Below are 25,484 nucleotides of genomic sequence, written 5' to 3'. Positions count from 1 at the left end.
TTATCTACCTCTTGTGATTTTGAACGAAATATCCTCATTATTTCTCCCTTGTGATTTTAAATGCTTCATTATCACTGCTTTCAGAATATTACTTGATAATAATCTGAACATTGGCAAATGCCATTTTAGGAGTTTAAATATCCCCTTTGCATTATTTAGCATGCGTATAGTGAGCCCATGTTCAGTGGCACCATGAATGTACTCCATATTATTGTTTCCTGACTTATTTCCTGGAATTCTTTCAGTAAGAGTGAAAGGGATTAAAATAACAATTGTGGCAATTTGTGCCTGAAACATCCGGAAACCAAGGGGGCGATTCTCCGAGCCTCGCGCTGGGCCGGAGAATCGCCGCAACCGCGCCCCGACGCTGGCACGCAATTCTCCGAGGTGCGGAGAATCGGCGCCATTTGCACCGACGCGTTTGATGTGGTGCTGGCCGCGGGCCGCTGGAATCGGCGGGGCCGAGCGGCCGCGCGGATACGACAGAGTCCTGCCGGCGCCGTTCACCCCTGGTTCCTGCCGGCGGGAACTCTGCGTGAAGGGTCGGGGTGGGGCAGGGAAAAGCGATCCTTTACCGGGGGGGGGGGGTGCCTCTGATGGGGTGTGGCCCGCGATCGGGGCCCACCGATTGGCGGGCCCGCCTCTCTCCCCCCCACCCCCCGGGCCTGCTTGTTGTGCGGCCGGCCCCTGAACACTGATGCCATATTGAGTCGAGGCCGGCGCGCTGAAAAAGCATGAACTGCTCCAGCGTCATGCTGGCCCCCTGTGGGGAACAGAATCGGTCGTACCCGGGCCCGTTCCACGACGGCGCGAACACTTGGTCTCCATTTTGGAGAATCGCCCCCCCCCAAATAACTATTTTCCAACAAACTTTGTATTTATATTTGTATATTGTATTTATATTGCATTTAATTGAGAGCAACGAAGTCCAGGCAGCCAGGAGGGGGTGAAGGGCATGGGATCAGTGTAGAGGGAGCTGGGCTGAGGAATGGCTGTGGGAAGTTGAGGCACACACAATATCTGAAGCAACAGTCGGAGCTGAAGGAGCTGATTGAACTCAGTCCAATGAAATGTAACGGAGCTCTGAAGTTTGACTCGCGTAATTACCAGAGGAAGCAAGCAGAAAGCAGCCAACCAAATTATTTCGACATGGTTTAAGTGCTTCATGTGCAAAATTAAAAGGATGAAACAGAAAAAAATGCGACCATGTAAATTACTGTTGAATTCTGTAAATTCTTGATTGATCTTGTCAAAAAAAAAATCTATTTTTGGAAGCCTGAATAAGTAGCATATTAAAATTAACAGGATAAGCAGCTAAATGATGCTTTGATGACATTTCCTCCTCCAATACATTATTGGAAAGACCAAAGCCATTGTCTTTGTCCCTCATCTCAAACCCTGTTCCTTAGTGACCAACTCCATCCTCCTCCCTGACTTCTTCCTAAGCATCAACCAGACAGTTTACAACCTTGCTGTTTGACCAATGTCAGGGAGTGAGGAATGTTGGGAACATTAGAAAAGGAGATCCATGAAGGAGGCACACCCTGCCCCTTTCTTGTCCGAAGCCTAAGCAGGCTAACCTGCAGTGCTTCCTTGCCCCTGTCACCAGCCTCCTGCTGCTGCCAGTGTAGGAAGTGGCCGTTAAGTAGCTATGAATTGGCCTCTTAAGGGCCTCCATTGGGTTGAGAGCAGGTTGGGATAGATGGATAAGCAACAGAAAAATCACTTCCAGAATTTTCCAGACTCCTCCCAGCCTGCAAACCCATCCATGGAGGATGGGGAGGTGAGCATAAAATGCTGCCCATTTTGTTTCTACTGTAAAAAGTTTTAAATATGAAATTTGCCCCAGTTGTACACTGGTGGGAGAGGGTTTCAGCTTGGTCAGAGTTACTGCTGAAATGTTCCACATGAGAATGAATGTACAAATGTTTAGAAATTCAAGTGCAGTTGCCAAAATTCTAAATGCCCACAACAGAAAATGTCTATCAACTCAAATTGTGTACACTTGCAATAAAACTTTACATAGATACATAGAACATACAGTACAGAAGGAGGCTATTCGGCCCATCGAGTCTGCACCGACCCACTTAAGCCCTCACTTCCACTCTATCCCCATAACGTACGAACCCCTCCTAACCTTTTTGGACACGAAGAGCAATTTAGCATGGCCAATCCACCTAACCTTGCACGTCTTTGGACCGTGGGAAGAAACCGGAGCACCCGGAGGAAACCTATGCAGACACGTGGAGAACGTGCAGACTGCGCGCAGACAGTGACCCAGCAGGGAATCGAACCTGGGACCCTGGCGCTGTGAAGCCACAGTGCTGGCCACGTGTGCTACCGTGCTGCCCCGCACAATATGGGACTTATTTTACATGTCAAAGGCATGGTGCTAAACTATTTGACACATAAATAGGAGCCCAAAATAAAAATACTTTTGCCATATATTTAAAATGTAACATTTCTTAAAGTCAGCAACTTTTCAGTTTTTCATTTATTGTCTTTCACGGTGTAAGTGAAAACAAGGGTTTATTCAGAAATAATCTTTCAAAAATACTATAAACTGAAACTATACTATGAAACTTGCATTTTGTTTCCTACATCTTATGCTCGCAGTAGTACGTACTGTAGTTTCTATTCTAAACTAATCTTTTTCTCTCTCCTTTTCTGTATCTCCATCTTTCCGTATGATCACTGTTGCATATTCATCCTTCCTGATCTGGATTTCCACATTGAGTGTCTATTTTCTTCTAAATCAATGCTGTCTCAGCAGTGTGAACAGGCATGTGATGTCAGAAAGTGCTTTCAGTCGTACTTATTGAAGTAAGTACACCTCTATCCTTATAAGATGTACCCATTAATTGATTTAAAGATGTAACTTGTAAAATACTTATGAACATGATGTAGTTGGGACAAGGGAAGTTAAATCTACCTTAACATTTTGTTGTGATTTTACATTGGTAAACAAAATTTCAACATTTTTGTCTTGCTCCATAACTCTTGAACCTTTGAAAATGTTTAGGTTATCTCGGTTGAAGATTGTAATTCTTTTAAGACGGATATGGACCAGAAATTAATGAATATTATTGGCTGGATCTTTTAAAGGTGGCAGCGTAGAATTTCAGTTGAGATGAATTGGAATTTGTCTGCAGCTTTCCTTCAGACTTGCTTTTCATCTACAATAAAATATTATGTGGCAGGATGTTAAGGAAAGGTAACCTGCTATAAAAGGTAAAGTCGCCATAATTCCAGATGACTATAGGCTGCTTTCCCCTTTGGGGGAGAGAGCTGACTGGTGGTGATTTATAGATAGAATTTACAGTGCAGAAGGAGGCCATTCGGCCCATCGAGTCTGCACCGGCTCTTGGAAAGAGCACCCTACCCAAGGTCAACACCTCCATCCTATCCCCATAACCCAGTAACCCCTCCCAACACTAAGGGCAATTTTGAACACTAAGGGCAATTTATCATGGCCAATCCACCTAACCTGCACATCTTTGGACTGTGGGAGGAAACCGGAGCACCCGGAGGAAACCCACGCACACACGGGGAGGATGTGCAGACTCCGCACAGACAGTGACCCAAGCCGGAATCGAACCTGGGACCCTGGAGCTGTGAAGCAATTGTGCTATCCACAAGGCTACCGTGCTGCCCTGAGGATTTGGATTTGTTTATTGTCACGTGTACTGAGGTACAGCGAAAAGTATTTTTCTGCGAGCAGCTCAACAGATCATTGAGTACATGACAATAAAATAAAATAAAATAGACTTCCGGGTGCGGCGATGACCAGCTGAGTCGCACGTTTCGGCAGCTCCCTGTGAAACGGACTTTTGGGCTCTTGATAGGAGCCCCAACGGCAATTTTAACGGCTGAAAACACCGTGCGGTAAACCAGAAGGGTGTTCCCCCTGGACACGGATGGAAAAAGGAGAGGAAAGTGGCCGGATTGCAGCGGATCCTTTGGAACAACGGCAAGGAAGGCAAGCAGAAACCAAGATGGCGTCGGAAGGTGGCAGTTTCATATGGGGCCCTGAACAACAAGAGTTTTTGAAACGCTGCGTGGAGGAGATAAAAAAGGAAATGAAGAAAGAGTTGTTGGCCCCGATATTACAGGCGATTGAAGGGCTGAAAGAGGAACAAAAGACCCAGGAGCAGGAGCTTCGGGTCGTGAAGGCGAAAGCAGCTGAGAATGAAAACGATATACAGGGCCTGGTGGTGAAGTCGGAGATACAGGAGGCACACCAGAAACGATCTGTGGAGAGGTTGGAGGCACTGGAAAATAACGCAAGGAGGAACAACTTGAGGATTCTTGGCCTTCCTGAAGGTGTGGAGGGGGCGGACGTCGGGGCATATGTGAGCACGATGCTGCACTCGTTAATGGGAGTGGAGGCCCCGACGGGTCCGTTGGAGGTGGAGGGAGCATACCGAGTTATGGTGCGAGGACCGAGAGCAGGAGAAGCTCCCAGAGCCATAGTGGTGAGATTTCTCCGTTTTAAGGATAGAGAAATGGTCCTTAGATGGGCGAAGAAAACTCGGTGTAGTAAATGGGAGAACGCGGTGATCCGCGTCTATCAAGATTGGAGTGCGGAGGTGGCGAGAAGGAGGGCGAGCTTTAATCGGGCCAAAGCGGTACTTCACAAAAAAAAGATAAAGTTTGGAATGCTGCAACCGGCAAGACTGTGGGTCACATATCAAGGGAGGCACCACTACTTTGAGACGGCGGATGAAGCGTGGACTTTTATTGTAGAAGAAAAATTGGAATGATTGGACTACGAAAATGAACGTTTGGACAAAGTGGTGGGACGAGTGGGGGGGGGGGGGGGGCGAAGAGGGATTGTATTGTATGATTAATCCTGCGGTATGGTAACTTTTCTTTCTCCCACAGGTGGTGATGGGGGGAGGTGGGGAGGGAGAGGAGATGGGGCGTTGGCCATGGGAGGCGGGGCCGAGGGAGAGGCGCGGGCTTGGTTCCCGCGCTATGATAATTATGGCGGGAATAGAGAAGCAGGAAGGAGGGGGCACCGCACGGGGCGAGCCGTGATCACGGGGGGAAGCCGAGGTCAGCCAGAGTTTGCTGACTTCTGGGAGCAACATGGGGGGAGTAATTACGCTAGCGGGGGGTCTAGCGGGGGGGGGGGGGAGGGGGGAATTACTGGGTTGCTGCTGCTGAGGAAAGGGGGGAGTGGGTGCGGGAAAGGATGGGCGGGGGGGCACCGTCTGGGAGAAATACAGCCGCGTGGGAACTGGGCGAGAAGCTGGAAAAAGATGATGGCTAACCGGCAAGGGGGGGGGGGGGAAGCCCCCCAACTCGGCTGATCACGTGGAACGTGAGGGGGCTTAACGGGCCGATAAAGAGGGCACGAGTACTCGCACACCTTAAGAAACTTAAAGCAGATGTGGTCATGTTACAGGAAACGCACCTGAAACTGATAGATCAGGTTAGGTTGCGCAAAGGATGGGTAGGGCAGGTGTTCCATTCGGGGCTGGATGCGAAAAACAGGGGGGTGGCTATATTAGTGGGGAAGCGGGTAATGTTCGAGGCAAAGACTATAGTGGCGGATAACGGGGGCAGATACGTGATGGTGAGTGGCAAATTACAGGGAGAGATGGTGGTGTTGGTAAACGTGTATGCCCCGAATTGGGACGATGCCAATTTTATGAGGCGAATGCTAGGACGCATCCCAGACCTAGAGACCGGAAAGCTGATAATGGGGGGAGACTTTAACACGGTGTTGGAACCAAGGCTGGATAGGTCGAAGTCCAGGACTGGTAGGAGGCCGGCAGCAGCCATGGTGCTTAAGGATTTTATGGAGCAGATGGGAGGGGTGGACCCGTGGAGATTCAGTAGACCTAGGAGTAAGGAGTTCTCGTTTTTCTCCTATGTCCATAAAGTCTATTCACGCATAGACTTTTTTGTGTTGGGTAGGGCATTGATCCCGAGGGTGAGGGGAACGGAATATACGGCTATAGCCATTTCGGATCATGCCCCACACTGGGTAGACTTGGAGATAGGGGAGGAAACAAGAGGGCGTCCACCCTGGAGAATGGATATGGGACTAATGGCGGATGAGGGGGTGTGCTTAAGGGTGAGGGGATGCATTGAAAAGTACTTGGAACTCAATGACAATGGGGAGGTTCAGGTGGGAGTGGTCTGGGAGGCGTTGAAGGCGGTGGTTAGGGGGGAGCTGATATCAATAAGGACACATAAAGGGAAGCAGGAGAGTAAGGAACGGGAGCGGTTGTTGCAAGAACTTTTGAGGGTGGACAGACAGTATGCGGAAGCACCGGAGGAGGGACTGTATAGGGAAAGGCAAAGGCTGCATGTGGAATTTGACTTGCTGACCACAGGCACTGCAGAGGCACAATGGAGGAAGGCGCAGGGTGTACAGTATGAATATGGAGAGAAGGCGAGCAGATTGCTGGCACACCAATTGAGGAAAAGGGGAGCAGCGAGGGAAATAGGGGGGGTGAGAGACGAAGATGGAGAGACGGAGCGGGGAGCGGAGAGAGTGAATGAAGTGTTCAAGACATTTTATAAAAAATTGTATGAAGCTCAACCCCCGGATGGGAGGGAGAGAATGATGGAGTTTTTGGATCGGCTGGAAATTCCCAAGGTGGAAGAGCAGGAAAGGATGGGATTGGGAGCACAGATCACGGTAGAAGAAGTGGTGAAAGGAATTAGGAACATGCAGACGGGAAAGGCCCCGGGACCGGACGGATTCCCAGTTGAATTTTACAGAAAATATTTGGACTTGCTCGCCCCGCTACTGACGAGGACCTTCAACGAGGCAAAGGAAAGGGGACAACTGCCCCCGACTATGTCAGAAGCAACGATATCGCTTCTTTTAAAGAAGGAAAAGGATCCGCTACAATGCGGGTCCTACAGACCAATCTCCCTCCTCAATGTAGATGCCAAGGTCTTGGCCAAGGTAATGGCAATGAGAATAGAGGAATGTGTCCCGGGGGTGGTTCATGAAGACCAAACTGGGTTTGTGAAGGGGAGACAGCTGAACACGAACATACGGAGGTTGTTAGGCGTAATGATGATGGCCCCACCAGAGGGTGAAACGGAGATAGTAGTGGCGATGGATGCCGAGAAAGCATTTGATAGAGTGGAGTGGGATTATCTGTGGGAGGTGTTGAGGAGATTTGGGTTCGGAGAGGGGTATGTTAGATGGGTGCAGCTGTTGTATAGGGCCCCAGTGGCGAGTGTGGTCACGAATGGACGGGGATCGGCATATTTTCGGCTCCACAGAGGGACAAGGCAGGGATGTCCTCTGTCCCCATTACTGTTTGCACTGGCGATTGAGCCCCTGGCGATAGCGCTGAGAGGTTCCAAGGGATGGAGGGGAATACTTAGGGGAGGAGAAGAACACCGGGTATCTTTATATGCGGATGATCTGCTACTATATGTGGCGGATCCAGCGGAGGGGATGCCAGAAATAATGCGGATACTTGGGGAGTTTGGGGATTTTTCAGGGTATAAATTGAACATGGGAAAGAGTGAGCTGTTTGTGGTGCATCCAGGGGAGCAGAGTAGAGAAATAGAAGACCTACCGTTGAGGAAGGTAACAAGAGACTTTCGTTACCTGGGGATCCAGATAGCTAAGAATTGGGGCACATTGCACAGGCTAAATTTGACGCGGTTGGTGGAACAGATGGAGGAAGATTTCAAGAGATGGGACATGGTAGCATTGTCAATGGCAGGGAGGGTGCAGGCAGTTAAGATGGTGGTCCTCCCGAGATTCCTTTTTGTGTTTCAGTGTCTCCCGGTGGTGATCACGAAGGCTTTTTTCAAAAGGATAGAAAAGAGTATTATGGGTTTTGTTTGGGCCGGGAAGACTCCGAGAGTGAGGAAGGGATTCTTACAGCGTAGTAGGGATAGGGGGGGGCTGGCACTACCGAGCCTAAGTGAGTATTATTGGGCCGCTAATATTTCAATGGTGAGTAAGTGGATGGGAGAGGAGGAAGGAGCGGCGTGGAAGAGATTAGAGAGGGCGTCCTGTAGGGGGACCAGCCTGCAGGCTATGGTGACAGCCCCATTGCCGTTCTCACCAAGGAACTATACCACGAGTCCGGTGGTGGTAGCTACACTGAAGATTTGGGGACAGTGGAGACGACATAGGGGAAAGACCGGAGCACTGGGGGGGTCCCCGATAAGAAACAACCATAGGTTTGCCCCGGGGGGAATGGATGGGGGATATGGAATGTGGCAAAGAACAGGTATAACGCAATTGAAAGATCTATTTGTGGATGGGAAGTTTGCGAGTCTGGGAGCGCTGACCGAGAAATATGGGTTGCCCCAAGGGAATGCATTCAGGTACATGCAATTGAGGGCTTTTGCGAGGCAGCAGGTGAGGGAATTCCCGCAGCTCCCGACACAAGAGGTGCAGGACAGAGTCATCTCAAAGAAATGGGTGGGGGACGGTAAGGTGTCGGATATATATAGGGAATTGAGAGACGAAGGGGAGACTATGATGGACGAACTAAAAGGGAAATGGGAAGAAGAGCTAGGGGAGGAGATTGAGGAGGGGATGTGGGCAGATGCCCTAAACAGGGTAAACTCGTCGTCCTCGTGCGCCAGGCTAAGCCTGATTCAGTTTAAGGTATTACACAGGGCACATATGACTGGAACACGGCTCAGTAAATTTTTTGGGGTGGAGGATAGGTGTGCGAGGTGCTCGAGAAGCCCAGCGAATCATACCCATATGTTTTGGTCATGCCCGGCACTACAGGGGTTTTGGATGGGGGTGACAAAGGTGCTTTCGAAAGTAGTAGGAGTCCGGGTCGAACCAAGCTGGGGGTTGGCTATATTTGGGGTTGCACAAGAGCCGGGAGTGCAGGAGGCGAAAGAGGCCGATGTTTTGGCCTTTGCGTCCCTAGTAGCCCGGCGCAGAATATTGCTAATGTGGAAAGAAGCCAAGCCCCCGGGGGTGGAGACCTGGATAAATGATATGGCGGGGTTCATAAAGTTAGAGCGGATTAAGTTCGTCCTAAGGGGGTCGGCTCAAGGGTTTACAAGGCGGTGGCAACCGTTCGTCGAATATCTTGCGGAAAGATAGATAGGGGAGAACAAAGAAGGCAGCAGCAGCAGCCCAGAACTTGGGGGGTGGGGGGGTGGGGGGGGGGGGGGGGGGTGGCCTGAGACAAGGCAGTTGCCAATTAGGGCTAGTTTTTATTTTTTATTTAATATTTATTTATTTGTTGTTGTTTTCTTTTGTTCTTGTTTAAATAAAAAAGGTCATTATTATCTGTATTGTTATAATGTTGTGTAAAGGACGCACAATGTACTGTGTTGGTTGACCAAAAATTTTCAATAAAATATTATTTAAAAAAAATAAAATAAAATAAAATACATAATAGGGCAACACAAGGTACACAATGAAACTACATAAACACCGGCATTGGGTGAAGCATAGAGGGGTGTGGTGTTAATCAGGTCAGTCCATAGGAGGATCGTTTAGGAGTCTGGTAACAGCACCTCTGGCCAGGGGCAAGGTTAAGAAGGTTGAATCGCGGCCAGGCCACCGTGGGGGCACTCCCCGGGGCCAGATCGCCCCGCGCCCCCCCGTGGACCCCGGAACCTGCTCGCGCCGCCAGGTCCCGCTGGTAAGGGACCAACTCCAATTTATGCTGGCGGGACCTGCATAGAACGGGCGGGACTTTGGCCCATCGCGGGCCGGAGAATCGCCGGGGGGTGCCCGCCGACCGGCGCGATTCTCGTCTCCGTCAAATCTCCGCCGCCGGACAATTCGGCAGCTGGCGGGGGCGGGATTCATGCTGCCCCCGCCCCCCCCCCGGCGATTCTCCGACCCGGCGGGGGTCGGAGAATCCCGCCCTTTACTCAGTTACAACATCCAAGGAGGAATAGGAGGAGGCCCCTGCATCCCTGCTCATGGATCTGACATGGAAGGTAGGAATGGCAGGGCTGTTGAGGTGAGGATCCATTTGCTAAGGCTGATTCTTTGCAGGAGGGGTTATCACCCGAAACCTTCTAATCCAGAATAGATCCACATAAATGTCAGAAATAATCAGCCAGTCCCCAGTGAGCGATTTCCACATAATAAATCTTTAACATGGAAGCTGAGTCCCTCGGGAGAAATGTTCATCCCCAACAAGGGAGAAAGTCAACATTAAATAATTACAGCCACATATATAAACATAACTGAAACAATACCCATCAACCCTTGGCCTTTATTGCACAACAACTTTTAAAATCCTTCACAACCTGGAACCTTCATATGGTTGCCAATGGTTGCCAATGAGACAGCAAAGACTCCACCCTGCCACACTAAGCCCACTATGCTGAGATTGCCACAAACTATAATGCCTACAGGTATGATTGTTTGAGCTAACATTATTGCAGCTAGTGCAAAGTGTGCAGGGTGAGGCCACAACTGTGGTAAGCCAACTATTGCATTATTCATGCAACTTCAGGGTCTGATTTTAGGAATCTGCGCAGTGCAAAGATGTCATAAATGTCAGCTCCTTAACAAACTGGCCTCCACCACCTGTAAGACAAAGGTATTCAAATTAGTGGGAGCAGCACACAGGTAGTCATCTTAACCTGCAAGGCATCTGCTAGTTGACTCCAAAATACAAGCAGAAGATGGCTTCAGACATCATGTTAAGGGAATGCTGTGACATCATGTTAAGGGAACGCAGCATCTTATGTATCTGGTGGATGTCAGTGCAACTGATGAACTCCATCTGACATTGGGTCTGATTATTGATCCTCCCTTGAGGTTAATCATTGATATACAATAAATGATACAAGGATCACCTCAAACCGCAAACCTTGGTGTACTATCACCTATCTGAAAGACTGGAGAAAGAAATACACTTCCCAAACCTCAACATGCAGTCTTCAGTATCAATAGTATCCACTCTAAGTGACGCTGCATGTATCTCTCCATGTGATTGGCCTTTCTCTCATGGTTGGAGCTCATGTGCTCGGCATCCTGAGACAATGGTGAGGTCATCGCCATGAGGACTTCTCTAGTCACAGTGCGCGAGCTCCTAATGCCTCGTACAACTCAGGCAGTTGACCATGCCGCTGCATATGATTATCCAGATACTGTGTTCCACAAGGTAACTCCTAAAGCTCTGCGTTCCTGCCCACTGGAGCATCATCGTGACCCTCTCCTCTAAGCAGTACTGTACACAGTTTTCTTTGACTCATCCTCCTGTAATCTGGTGCAGTGGCTTTCACCCTGCACCACTGATTACAACCCTCCACAGTGTGCTGCTATCTGTGTTGGCAGAGTGTGGGCTTTTAAGATGTGACGCTGCCTCCTGAGACATTTCTTTCTCCTCATTGTGCCAGAGGGATGAGGAGGCCCAGGTTGGGGATAGGGGCAGGTGGGTGGGGGTTTGGGGGGTTATCGAGTGAGCAAGTGGTGCTGGAATCTATATCAAAACTAGAAGGTGTTAATTGGGAAGCCTTCTCATTGCCAAAATGCACGCCATTTCGTTTCACCATTCTCGCACTGTTCATATTATGCACCATGGCCATCTCTTTAACCACCCATTGCCACCCATAGCCTAACAGTCCACCCCACAGTCCGGGCCATTTTCCTAGCATTCTGGGCCTCCTTCGTCTGCAAATACGACATAAAGTGATGTTAGCCTAATTTATAGTGCTGTCGAGGAGAAATGTCATGAATACTTTGGTGCATCACAATGTTCATTCACATCTCACCATGTGTTCCTAAAGGAATGGCTCAGGCATACAACCCTCTATGCAAATAGCTCTCATACTTTAGGTGCAGCATTCAAACGTGAACCATCACTTGGACCTCCATGTGCTTTGTGCCAAATAAATAACTCACCTTGCGGGAATGCAGAAGGTCATGAGCCTCTTTCTACACTGTATCCAGGATCTCCCATAATCCCCTGTTGAGCTCACACAAGTTGCTGTATCTTGCCATGCCTTCTTTGTGGTTGTAGACGGGTTATGGTGGCTAATTGGGTACAACATTTCTTGCCATCACTGTGCCTCCTCCACAAGTGTCTGAAGGCCATGCTCACTAAAGCACATTGCAGCATTTCCCATTCCTTCTCCCCTCTCTTTCGTGAGACACTATGGCAAGAAAAATTTAACACACAAAGGCTGTAATGACAATAGTTTCCCACACTTGTGTGCATACATACCCTAACCATGTTCTCTATCTCATCAATGACGACGGTCATTGGATGGATGGGGAGAAACTGAGTCTGTACAAATGCGTGATCGTCTGGATTTGGCTGCTGCCTCCCAGGTGCCCGATGTGCTCCTGACCACCAACTACCCTACTGGATTACTCCCTCTGAATCACGTGGTTGTGCCATGACAGTGTGCAGCTGTAAGGGACTTCGGCACAAGTCAATTGAATGTACACGTGGCTATATATCATGATCATGACAAGTATGGTGCATATCAGACATCTGACGCATTATAGTAATTTGCATCAATGAAGAATATCGTAAGCAGCAAACGATGCTAAGGTGGTGCTAATTCGATGGCTGTGTCTTGTGACTCTTTTATTCTTAATGTGATTGAATGTACTTCTTCATTACCATGTGAATAGGCAGAAACCATTCCTATTTTCTCCTATTGTTATGAGCAGCGAGGACACGTGTCAGGACTTGTTCTTTCTATCCCACTCCTTGACTGATCATAAAAGGGCTTTTTTTAATCACGATCAAGATATTAATTAACAGCCTGTAGTTAACCATTGAAGTGCCAATTGCAAATAACTCAGTTCGACAGGCTTTCTTGAATTTACAACTAAAAGGGATCCATTCTTTTTCTAGCTAGAAATCCACACAGGTATAGATACATAGATATTCAAAAACATCAACCCAGATAAAGTTCTAAAGATATTTAAAAACATAAACCCATGTCCCGACCTTCGTAACACACAGAAACGCAAAATTACAAGTTATGCAGTAGGATTGTTTTTTGGCCAAATTAAAATTTAATGATAAAAGGCAAAAATAGAGAGCACACTGTTTTGAGTCCTCTACTGTGATCCGTGGGGGAGGCACAATTTTTCCATGGTGATCTTGAAATTTCAGTGAGGTTATACCCACTACGTGACCGTATTTTCCAAAATTTGGTGATTTTTACACCCGATGTTCCTTTCTTTGAAAATTCTCTATCTCCGCAATGGACTTCAAACTGTAACAGAGCTAGGGGGTGCAATTTTCCCAGCATTGCAGAGCGTTGGATTGGGCGAGAAAAGCTGCGTATAACATGCCGGCTTCACAGACTCCTTTTTCCGCCTGATTTAGTTGCACTCTGCACAATTTAAATGTGCTGGCAAGGATGACACAGCCAGCTGGAGGGGCGGGCCTAGACATGCCGGCAACACTGGGATTCTGAGATCTCAAAGATAAATTTAAGGTGCTCCCCCCCCCCACCCCCTCCCACATTCCAAATTGACATCAGGATTCCCCCCCCCCCCCCCCCCCCCCTCCCGACAGATATCAGGACCTCCCCCCATAACGTCGTTGTGACAAGTGGAACACCCCCAACCCCCACATGCAGAAGGGGAAGCCCTGCAATGGAGACAGGCTAACCCCAGAACGTGCCAGGGGCCAGCCTTGTCCCTCAACACCCAGGGCCTACAAGCACCTCCACGCCTAGAGTGGTCATCACAACTTCTTTTCATTTTTGAAAACCAGTGGTATATAGCACCAGTGTGACATCAAGCTGCCAGGAGGGGGCAGGACACATCGTGATTGGATGCTATAGTGTCAAGCCCTTTAATAATATGTTAAAATATGTTAATGTATGGGAATATGGTTCATGAATATGGACATGAACCTGATCACGTTACCAGCAGGAGGGGGGGTAAGATCTCAAACCGAGATCTCGCTGGCGCAAATCCCGTATCTGGTGCTCGCACGATTTAATGGTCATTATGGAATTTGCGCCAGCAGCTAATTCGGCAGCTAACAGGGTCCCTAGATCATGGCCAGTGTCTTGAACTTCAGAGAGAAGGGAGAGAGGGTTGCTATTCCAGTGCAGATTCCTTTCAGACTCCTGCTTTTCGCAGCTTGGAGATTGCAAGAAAACATGTTGCAAAATGGTTATTCTAGTCACGTGACCTCTTTCCCCATAGTGATTTCAAAAGATAATTATCTTGTGTCTGGGCATACCTTGGTTATTGTTGTCACTTCGGTAATTTGTTCTTTTAATGTCCCAGCCAATAACTCCTGAACAATCCACCCTCCATCTTGTGGAGATAGGAATCCACCTATATAGCCATAGTCCCGCTAGACTTTCTGTCTCTGCTTGGGAGATAATCTTATAGAAAAGCAAATAGTGAGGGACAGTACAATTTCAGTAAATCTTTCGAAGCAATTCTTGACATCAGCAGATGTGAAATTCCACCGGAGGTTGTCTTGTCTTAATTGTAATTCACATTGGAAAGTTCCAGAAACTGGCCAACTTGCAACACCAGGTGATGTGTGTCATCTTAAGTCAGTGTCTTTGCTTTTTAAAAGTCATTTTAAAGCAATTCAGTATATATTTGTCCATCGATGAAAATACGGATATCACACATTGTACACATTACATCATCGTGACATTATGAATAGGTAATCTGATCCAGTGTCATCAGCCATGTTGGACAACTACTTTGTTCTCAATGAACTTTTCTCCTGGGGCTTCCGGGTGCGGCGATGACCAGCTAAGTCGCACGTTTCGGCAGCTCCCGGTGGAAAGGACTTTTGGGCTCTTAATAGGAGCCCCAACGGCAATTTTAACGGCTAAAAACACTGTGCGGTAAACCACAAGGGAATCCCCCCTGGACATGGATGGAAAAAGGAGAGGAAAGTGGCCGGATTGCGGTGGATCCTCTAGAGCAGCGGCCAGGAAGGCAGGCACAAAGCAAGATGGCGTCGGAAGGAGGCAGTTTAATATGGGGCCCTGACCAACAAGAGTTCCTGCGGCGTTGCGTGGAAGAACTTAAAAAGGAGATGAAGAAGGAGCTGCTGGCCCCGATATTACAGGCGATTGAAGGGCTAAAGGAGGAGCAAAAGACCCAGGAGCAGGAGCTTCGGGTCGTGAAGGCAAAGGCTGCTGAGAATGAGGACGACATACAGGGCCTGGTGGTGAAGACAGAGATGCACGAGGCACAACACAAAAGGTGTGTGGAAAGGCTGGAGGTGCTGGAGAATAATGCGAGGAGGAAGAATTTAAGGATTCTTGGTCTTCCCGAAGGTGCAGAAGGGGCGGACGTCGGGGCATATGTGAGCACGATGCTGCACTCGTTAATGGGATCGGATGCCCCGACGGGCCCGTTGGAGGTGGAGGGAGCCTATCGAGTTATGGCGCGAAGACCGAGGGCTGGAGAAATTCCTCGAGCCATAGTGGTGAGATTTCACCGATATAAGGACAGAGAGATGGTCCTCAGATGGGCAAAGAAAACTCGGAGCAGTAGGTGAGAGAACGCGGTGATCCGCATATATCAAGATTGGAGTGCGGAGGTGGCGAGAAGGAGGGCAAGCTTTAATCAGGCCAAGGCGGTGCTGCACAAAAGGAAGGTTAAATTTGGAATGCTGCTGTGGGTCACACATCAAGGGAAACACCACTACTTTGAAACGGCAGAAGAGGCGTGGACATGTATTGTCGAGGAGAAACTGGAATAAGCGGGCTAGAAAAAGAACGTTTGGGACAAAGTGGTGGTGAATATGTGGGGTGAAAAGGGGGAAGAGATGATTTCCCAAGTTGTCAATCCTGCGACCCTGTAACTTTTCTCTCTTCCCCATGTCGTGGGGGAGGGGGGGAGGGAGGATGAGGAGCTGGGGGCGCCGGCCATTGGGGGCGGGGCCAAATGGGAAGCGCGGGCTTTGTTCCTGCGCTATGGTAATCATGACGGGAACAGGGAAGCAGGAAGGATGGGGCCTCGCACAGTGGGAGCCGAGGTCACGGGGTGAAGTCGAGGTCGGCCAGAGTTTGCTGACTTCTGGGAGCAACATGGGGGGTGCAATTACGCTAGTGAGGGATCTAGTGGGGGGGGTGGGTGGGGGGGGGTTAACTGGATTACTGCTGCTGGGGAGAAGGGGGAGCTGGTATGGGGTGGGGTGGTCGGGGCGGGAGGGCGCCGTTGGGGGGAGATACGGCTACGTGGGAACTGGGTGAGGAGCTGGATTGAAAAAGGAGATGGCTAGTCGACAAGGGGGGGGGGGTAAAGAGCCCCCCAACCCGGCTGATCACGTGGAATGTGAGAGGGCTGAACGGGCCGATAAAGAGGGCACGGGTACTCGCACACCTAAAGAAACTTAAGGCAGATGTGGTTATGCTGCAGGAGACGCATCTGAAAGTGATAGACCAGGTCAGACTACGCAAAGGATGGGTGGGGCAGGTGTTTCATTCGGGGCTAGACGCAAAAAACAGGGGGGTGGCTATAGAACAAAGAACAAAGAACAAAGAAATGTACAGCACAGGAACAGGCCCTTCGGCCCTCCAAGCCCGTGCCGACCATACTGCCCGACTAAACTACAATCTTCTACACTTCCTGGGTCCGTATCCTTCTATTCCCATCCTATTCATATATTTGTCAAGATGCCCCTTAAATGTCCCTATCGTCCCTGCCTCCACTACCTCCTCCGGTAGTGAGTTCCAGGCACCCACTACCCTCTGCGTAAAAAACTTGCCTCGTACATCTACTCTAAACTTTGCCCCTCTCACCTTAAACCTATGCCCCCTAGTAATTGACCCCTCTACCCTGGGGAAAAGCCTCTGACTATCCACTCTGTCTATGCCCCTCATAATTTTGTATACCTCTATCAGGTCGCCCCTCAACCTCCTTCGTTCCAGTGAGAACAAACCGAGTTTATTCAATCGCTCCTCATAGCTTATGCCCTCCATACCAGGCAACATTCTGGTAAATCTCTTCTGCACCCTCTCTAAAGCCTCCACATCCTTCTGGTAGTGTGGCGACCAGAATTGAACACTATACTCCAAGTGTGGCCTAACTAAGGTTCTATACAGCTGCAACATGACTTGCCAATTCTTATACTCAATGCCCCGGCCAATGAAGGCAAGCATGCCGTATGCCTTCTTGACTACCTTCTCCACCTGTGTAGCCCCTTTCAGTGATCTGTGGACCTGTACTCCTAGATCTCTTTGACTTTCAATACTCTTGAGGGTTCTACCATTCACTGTATATTCCCTACCTGCATTAGCCCTTCCAAAATGCATTACCTCACATTTGTCCAGGTTAAACTCCATCTGCCATCTCTCCGCCCACGTCTCCAGACAATCTAAATCCTGCTGTATCCTCAGACAGTCCTCATCGCTATCCGCAATTCCACCAACCTTTGTGTCGTCTGCAAACTTACTAATCAGACCAGTTACATTTTCCTCCAAATCATTTATATATACTACAAAGAGCAAAGGTCCCAGCACTGATCCCTGTGGAACACCACTGGTCACAGCCCTCCAATTAGAAAAGCATCCCTCCATTGCTACCCTCTGCCTTCTATGGCCTAGCCAGTTCTGTATCCACCTTGCCAGTTCACCCCTGATCCCGTGTGACTTCACCTTTTGTACTAGTCTACCATGAGGGACCTTGTCAAAGGCCTTACTGAAGTCCATATAGACAACATCTACTGCCCTACCTGCATCAATCATCTTAGTGACCTCCTCGAAAAACTCTATCAAGTTAGTGAGACACGACCTCCCCTTCACAAAACCGTGCTGCCTCTCACTAATACGTCCATTTGCTTCCAAATGGGAGTAGATCCTGTCTCGAAGAATTCTCTCCAGTAATTTCCCTACCACTGAAGTAAGGCTCACCGGCCTGTAGTTCCCGGGATTATCCCTGCCACCCTTCTTAAACAGAGGAACAACATTGGCTATTCTCCAGTCCTCCGGGACATCCCCTGAAGACAGCGAGGATCCAAAGATTTCTGTCAAGGCCTCAGCAATTTCCTCTCCAGCCTCCTTCAGTATTCTGGGGTAGATCCCATCCGGCCCTGGGGACTTATCTACCTTAATATTTTTTAAGACACCCAACACCTCGTCTTTTTGGATCACAATGTGACCCAGGCTATCTACACCCCCTTCTCCAGACTCAACATCTACCAATTCCTTCTCTTTGGTGAATACTGATGCAAAGTATTCATTTAGTACCTCGCCCATTTCCTCTGGCTCCACACATAGATTCCCTTGCCTATCCTTCAGTGGGCCAACCCTTTCCCTGGCTACCCTCTTGCTTTTTATGTAAGTGTAAAAAGCCTTGGGATTTTCCTTAACCCTATTTGCCAATGACTTTTCATGACCCCTTCTAGCCCTCCTGACTCCTTGCTTAAGTTCCTTCCTACTTTCCTTATATGCCACACAGACTTCGTCTGTTCCCAGCCTTTTAGCCCTGACAAATGCCTCCTTTTTCTTTTTGACGAGGCCTACAATATCACTTGTCATCCAAGGTTCCCGAAAATTGCCGTATTTATCTTTCTTCCTCACAGGAACATGCCTGTCCTGTATTCCTTTCAACTGACACTTGAAAGCCTCCCACATGTCAGATGTTGATTTGCCCTCAAACATCCGCCCCCAATCTATGTTCTTCAGTTCCCGCCTAATATTGTTATAATTAGCCTTCCCCCAATTTAGCACATTCATCCTCGGACCACTTTTATCCTTGTCCACCAGTACTTTAAAACTTACTGAATTGTGGTCACTGTTACCGAAATGCTCCCCTACTGAAACATCTACCACCTGGCCGGGCTCATTCCCCAATACCAGGTCCAGTACCGCCCCTTCCCTAGTTGGACTGTTTACATATTGTTTTAAGAAGCCCTCCTGGATGCTCCTTACAAACTCTGCCCCGTCTAAGCCCCTGGCACTAAGTGAGTCCCAGTCAATATTGGGGAAGTTGAAGTCTCCCATCACCACAACCCTGTTGTTTTTACTCTTTTCCAAAATCTGTCTACCTATCTGATCCTCTATCTCCCGCTGGCTGTTGGGAGGCCTGTAGTATACCCCCAACATTGTGACTGCACCCTTCTTATTCCTGATCTCTACCCATATAGCCTCACTGCCCTCTGAGGTGTCCTCTCGCTGTATAGCTGTGATACTCTCCTGAACAAGTAGCGCAACTCCGCCTCCCCTTTTACATCCCCCTCTATCCCGCCTGAAACATCTAAATCCTGGAACGTTTAGCTGCCAATCCTGCCCTTCCCTCAACCAGGTCTCTGTAATGGCAACAACATCATAGTTCCAAGTAGTAATCCAAGCTCTAAGTTCATCTGCCTTACCCGTAATGCTCCTTGCATTAAAACATATGCACTTCAGGCCACCAGACCCGCTGTGTTCAGCAACTTCTCCCCGTCTGCTCTGCCTCAGAGCCACACTGTCCCTATTCCCTAGTTCTCCCTCAATGCTCTCACCTTCTGACCTATTGCTCCCGTGCCCACCCCCCTGCCATACTAGTTTAAACCCTCCCGTGTGACACTAGCAAATCTCGCGGCCAGGATATTTATGCCTCTCCGGTTTAGATGCAACCCGTCCATCTTATACAGGTCACACCTGCCCCGGAAGAGCTCCCAGTGGTCCAGATAACGGAAACCCTCCCTCCTACACCAGCTGTTTAGCCACGTGTTTAGCTGCTCTATCTTCCTATTTCTAGCCTCACTGGCACGTGGCACAGGGAGTAATCCCGAGATTACAACCCTCGAGGTCCTGTCTTTTAACTTTCTGCCTAGCTCCCTGAACTCCTGCTGCAGGACCTCATGCCCCTTCCTGCCTATGTCGTTAGTACCAATATGTACAACGACCTCTGCCTGTTTGCCCTCCCCCTTCAGGATTCCCTCTACCCGTTCGGAGACATCCTGGACCCTGGCACCAGGGAGGCAACATACCATCCTGGAGTCTCTTTCACGTCCACAGAAGCGCCTATCTGTGCCCCTGACTATAGAGTCCCCTATAACTATTACTCTTCTGCGCTTTGACCCTCCCTTCTGAACATCAGAGCCAGCCGTGGTGCCACTGCTCTGGCTGCTGCTGTTTTCCCCTGATAGGCTATCCCCCCCGACAGTATCCAAAGGGGTATATCTGTTCGAGAGGGGGACAACCACAGGGGATTCCTGCACTGACTGCCTGCCCTTTCTGGTGGTCACCCATTTCTCTGCCTGCACCTTGGGTGTGACCACACTTACATAACTGCGATCTATGACGCTTTCCGCCACCTGCATGCTCCTAAGTGCATCCAATTGCTGCTCCAACCGAACCATGCGGTCTGTGAGGAGCTGCAGTTGGGTGCACTTTCTGCAGATGAAGCCATCCGGGACGCTGGAAGCCTCCCGGACCTGCCACATCTCACAGTCAGAGCACAGCACCCCTCTAACTGACATTGCGTCAATTAATTAAAATTAAAATTTGTCTTTTTTTTTTATAAATACTTTTTTTTTTAAATTACAAAGTTACTGTCAACTATCTGTTTCCTAGCACTAGATTTCTAATAGAAATGCGATAGCTAACTATAATATTCTCCGATCTCTGGCTTAGATATCCTCTAAATTATAATTAAGTTATTATGTTTAATTAGTTCCCAAATACTCAAAAAAATTTAGGTTAGAATCCCAACCAGTCACTCAGGTCACAGCTTTTCTGTGATGTCACTTCAGTTTCCCCCCGACACACACAATTTGAAAAAAAGGTATAAAAGTAAAAATCACTTGCTTACCTTCTGAGATGTTCTCAGGTTCTCTCGCTGACAGAGACTGCTCCTCCACCTCCAATCCTTGACCTGCACAATGCTAATAATATAATAATATAATATGGCACTTACCTTACACCAATGGGTCTTATTATTAGGTTAGAGGAGGAGGGTGGGTGGGAGACACTACACGTGTAGTGTCTCGGGTTTCCTCTCCACCAGAATTTATTGGTTGGGGGTGGGGGGGGGGGTGGGGACTTGCCAGAGGTCGAACTTCCGGTTCCCGCCGAAATCCAAAGGGCTGCTCCTGTAAAGGTAAGGTTTTTAAACACACTACTCACCTCCAAGAAGGCCCCTGCGCACCGCTGCCGCCGAAATCCAAAGGGCTGCTCCTGTAAAGGTAAGTGGTTTTAAACTCACTACTCACCTCCCAGAAGGCCCCTGCGCACCGCTGCTGCCGAAATCCAAAGGGCTGCTCCTGTAAAGGTAAGGTTTTTAAACACACTACTCACCTCCAAGAAGGCCCCTGCGCACCGCTGCCGCCGAAATCCAAAGGGCTGCTCCTGTAAAGGTAAGTGGTTTTAAACTCACTACTCACCTCCCAGAAGTGGGGAAGCGGGTAATGTTTGAGGCAAAGACCATAGTGGCGGATAGTGGGGGCAGATACGTGAAGGTGAGTGGCAAATTGCAAGGGGAGGCGGTGGTCTTAGTGAACGTATATGCCCCGAACTGGGATGACGCCAACTTTATGAGGCGCATGTTAGGACGTATCCCGGACCTAGAGGTGGGGAAGTTGGTAATGGGTGGAGATTTTAACACGGTGCTGGACCCAGGGTTGGACAGATCGAGGTCCAGGACCGGAAGGAGGCCGGCTGCAGCTAGGGTGCTTAAGGACTTTATGGAGCAGATGGGAGGAGTAGACCCCTGGAGATTTAGTAGACCTAGGAGTAAGGAGTTTTCGTTTTTCTCCTATGTCCACAAAGTTTATTCACGGATAGACTTTTTTGTTTTGGGAAGGGCACTGATCCCGAAGGTGACGGGGACGGAGTACACGGCTATAGCTATTTCGGATCACGCTCTACATTGGGTGGACCTGGAGATAGGGGAGGAAAAAGAACAGCATCCACCCTGGAGAATGGACATGGGATTATTGGCAGATGAGGGTGTGTGTTTAAGGGTGAGGGGGTGTATTGAAAGGTACTTGGAACTCAATGATAATGGGGAGGTTCAGGTGGGAGTGGTCTGGGAGGCGCTGAAGGCAGTGGTTAGAGGGGAGCTGATATCTATTAGGGCACATAAAGGAAAGCAGGAGGGTAGGGAAAGGGAGCGGTTGTTGAAAGAACTTCTGAGGGTGGACAGACAATATGCGGAGGCACCAGAGGAGGGACTGTACAGGGAAAGGCAAAGGCTACATGTAGAATTTGACTTGTTGACTACGGGTAATGCAGAGGCACAATGGAGGAAGGCACAGCGTGTACAGTACGAATATGGGGAGAAGGCGAGCAGGTTGCTGGCCCACCAATTGAGGAAAAGGGGAGCAGCGAGGGAGATAGGGGGGGTGAGAGATGAGGAGGGAGAGATGGAGCGGAGAGAGTGAATGGAGTGTTCAAGGCATTTTATGAAAGATTATATGAAGCTCAGCCCCCGGATGGGAAGGAGAGAATGATGTGCTTTCTGGATCAGCTGGAATTTCCTAAGGTGGAGGAGCAGGAGAGGGCGGGACTGGGAGCACAGATTGAGACGGAGGAAGTAGTGAAAGGGATTGGGAGCATGCAGGCGGGGAAGGCCCCGGGACCAGATGGATTCCCAGTTGAATTCTATAGGAAATATATGGACTTGCTGGCCCCGCTACTGATGAGAACCTTTAATGAGGCGAGGGAAAGGGGGCAGCTGCCCCCGACTATGTCAGAGGCAATGATATCGCTCCTCCTAAAGAAGGAAAAAGACCCGCTGCAATGCGGGTCCTATAGGCCTATTTCCCTCCTGAATGTGGACGCTAAGATTCTGGCCAAGGTAATGGCAACGAGGATAGAGGATTGTGTCCCGGGGGTGGTTCATGAGGACCAAACTGGGTTTGTGAAGGGGAGACAGCTGACTACAAATATACGGAGGCTGCTAGGGGTAATGATGATGCCCCCACCAGAGGGGGAAGCGGAGATAGTGGTGGCGATGGATGCCGAGAAAGCATTTGATAGTGTGGAGTGGGATTATTTGTGGGAGGTGCTGAGTAGATTTGGCTTTGGAGATGGGTATATCAGATGGGTACAGTTGCTGTATAGGGCCCCGATGGCGAGCATGGTCACGAATGGACGGGGGTCTGATTATTTTCGGCTCCATAGAGGGACGAGGCAGGGATGTCCTCTGTCCCCGTTATTGTTTGCACTGGCGATTGAGCCCCTGGCCATAGCATTGAGGGGTTCCAGGAAGTGGAGGGGAGTACTCAGGGGAGGAGAAGAACACCGGGTATCTCTGTATGCGGATGATTTGTTGCTATATGTGGCGGACCCGGCGGAGGGGATGCCAGAGATAATGCGGATACTTGGGGAGTTTGGGGATTTTTCAGGGTATAAATTGAACATGGGGAAAAATGAGTTGTTTGTGGTGCATCCAGGGGAGCAGAGCAGAGAAATAAAGGATTTACCGTTGAGGAAGGTAACAAGGGACTTTCGGTATTTGGGGATCCAGATAGCCAAGAATTGGGGTACATTACATAGGCTTAATTTAACGCGGTTGGTGGAACAGATGGAGGAGGACTTTAAGAGATGTGACATGGTGTCCCTGTCACTGGCAGGGAGGGTGCAGGCGGTTAAAATGGTGGTCCTCCCGAGATTCCTTTTTGTGTTTCAGTGCCTCCCGGTGGTGGTCACGAAGGCTTTTTTCAAAAGAATCGAGAAGAGTATTATGAGTTTTGTGTGGGCCGGGAAGACCCTGAGAGTGAGGAGGGGATTTTTGCAGCGTAGTAGGGACAGGGGGGGGATGGCACTACCGAGCGTAAGTGAGTACTACTGGGCCGCCAATATTTCAATGGTGTGTAAGTGGAAGGAAGAAGAGGAGGGAGCGGCGTGGAAGAGATTGGAGAGGGCGTCCTGCAGTGGGACTAGCCTACAAGCTATGGTGACGGCGCTGCTGCCGTTCTCACCGAAGAAATACACCACAAGCCCGGTGGTGGTGGCTACATTGAAAATGTGGGGGCAGTGGAGACGGCATAGGGGAAAGACGTGAGCCTCGGTGCGGCCCCCGATAAGAAATAACCATAGGTTTGTTCCGGGGAGAATGGATGGAGGATTTGGAGCATGGCAAAGAGCAGGGGTAGCACAATTGAGAGATCTGTTCGTAGATGGGACGTTTGCGAGTTTGGGAGCGCTGACGGAAAAATATGGGTTGCCCCAAGGGAATGCATTTCGGTATATGCAACTGAGGGCTTTTGCGAGGCAACAGGTGAGGGAATTCCCGCAGCTCCCGACGCAGGAGGTGCAGGATAGAGTGATCTCAGAGACATGGGTGGGGGATGGTAAGGTGTCGGACATATATAGGGAAATGAGGGACGAGGGGGAGATCATGGTAGATGAGCTGAAAGGGAAATGGGAAGAAGAGCTGGGGGAGGAGATTGAGGAGGGGCTGTGGGCTGATGCCCTACGTAGGGTAAACTCATCGTCCTCGTGTGCCAGGCTAAGCCTGATACAATTTAAGGTGTTACACAGGGCGCATATGACTGGAGCACGGCTCAGTAAATTTTTGGGGGTAGAGGATAGGTGTGCGAGATGCTCGAGAGGCCCAGCGAATCACACCCACATGTTCTGGTCATGCCCGGCACTACAGGGGTTTTGGGTGGGGGTGGCAAAGGTGCTTTCGAAGGTGGTGGGGGTCCAGGTCGAACCAAGCTGGGGGTTGGCTATATTTGGGGTTGCAGAAGAGCCGGGAGTGCAGGAGGCGAGAGAGGCTGATGTTTTGGCCTTTGTGTCCCTAGTAGCCCGGCGCAGGATATTGTTAATGTGGAAGGAAGCCAAACCCCTGGGTGTGGAGACCTGGATAAACGACATGGCAGGGTTTATAAAGTTAGAACGGATTAAGCTTGTATTAATGGGTTCGGCTCAAGGGTTCACCAGGCGGTGGCAACCGTTCGTCGACTACCTCACAGAAAGATAGAGGGAATGGAAAAGAAGAAGACAACAGCAGCAACCCGGGGGGGGGGGGGGGGGGGGGAGGGGTGGTGGAATCGGACGGACTCTCAGGGATGTTATTGTATATGTATAGGCACTTGTTTTAGGTAATGTATATTGGACTGTTGGATTGTATCTTTGGAAAGTATTTATTCTTGACCAGGCAGTTGCCATTTAGTTTGGTTTTTGTTTCTGTTCATATATTATTTATTTATTTGTTTAAAACTGGCCACTGTTATTTATATTGCTTTATTGTTGTTTAAAAGAAACACTACGTACTGTTATGTTTGGCCAAAAAATCTTGAATAAAATATATTTAATTAAAAAAAAAAGAACTTTTCTCCTAGTCACAGCCACATTGACTTCCTGCCTCACAACTGGACCTCCTCACCGGCCTGCATTTTATTTTTCATTAAACCTCCCACCCCATCCCTCCAACTCTCTACTACTTTGAAGGTTAGCGGAACCCGAGTCGTGTTAGACCCCCCCCCCCCCCCCTCCCCTCCCCGGAATCAAAATCAGACCACCTGTGGCAGTCTCTCCAGAGTGCAGTTTGCGGAGTCGGGACTTTCCCTGTCGCAAGAGTACAAATTCAGGCCTTATTTGCTAAGACTACTGATTCACACCACCATCGCCAATATCACCCCTCTCCCCTCCCCCTCCCCCTTCAGCCT

At 49.3% G+C, this 25,484-nt stretch overlaps 1 protein-coding gene across 5 annotated transcripts in view; it reads left to right on the top strand.

Moving 5' to 3' along the window:
* Nucleotides 1–25,484, top strand: part of LOC140389824 (inactive N-acetylated-alpha-linked acidic dipeptidase-like protein 2) — a 1,491,575-nt gene that overhangs the window by 827,972 nt on the left and 638,119 nt on the right. The gene's annotated exons all lie outside the window — the stretch shown is intronic.

Source organism: Scyliorhinus torazame, chromosome 14, assembly GCF_047496885.1.
Source record: "Scyliorhinus torazame isolate Kashiwa2021f chromosome 14, sScyTor2.1, whole genome shotgun sequence".
In the NCBI taxonomy this organism is placed as follows: domain Eukaryota; kingdom Metazoa; phylum Chordata; class Chondrichthyes; order Carcharhiniformes; family Scyliorhinidae; genus Scyliorhinus; species Scyliorhinus torazame.
Note: the sequence above shows the minus strand (reverse complement) of the source record. Positions and strands in the feature narration are given on the sequence as shown.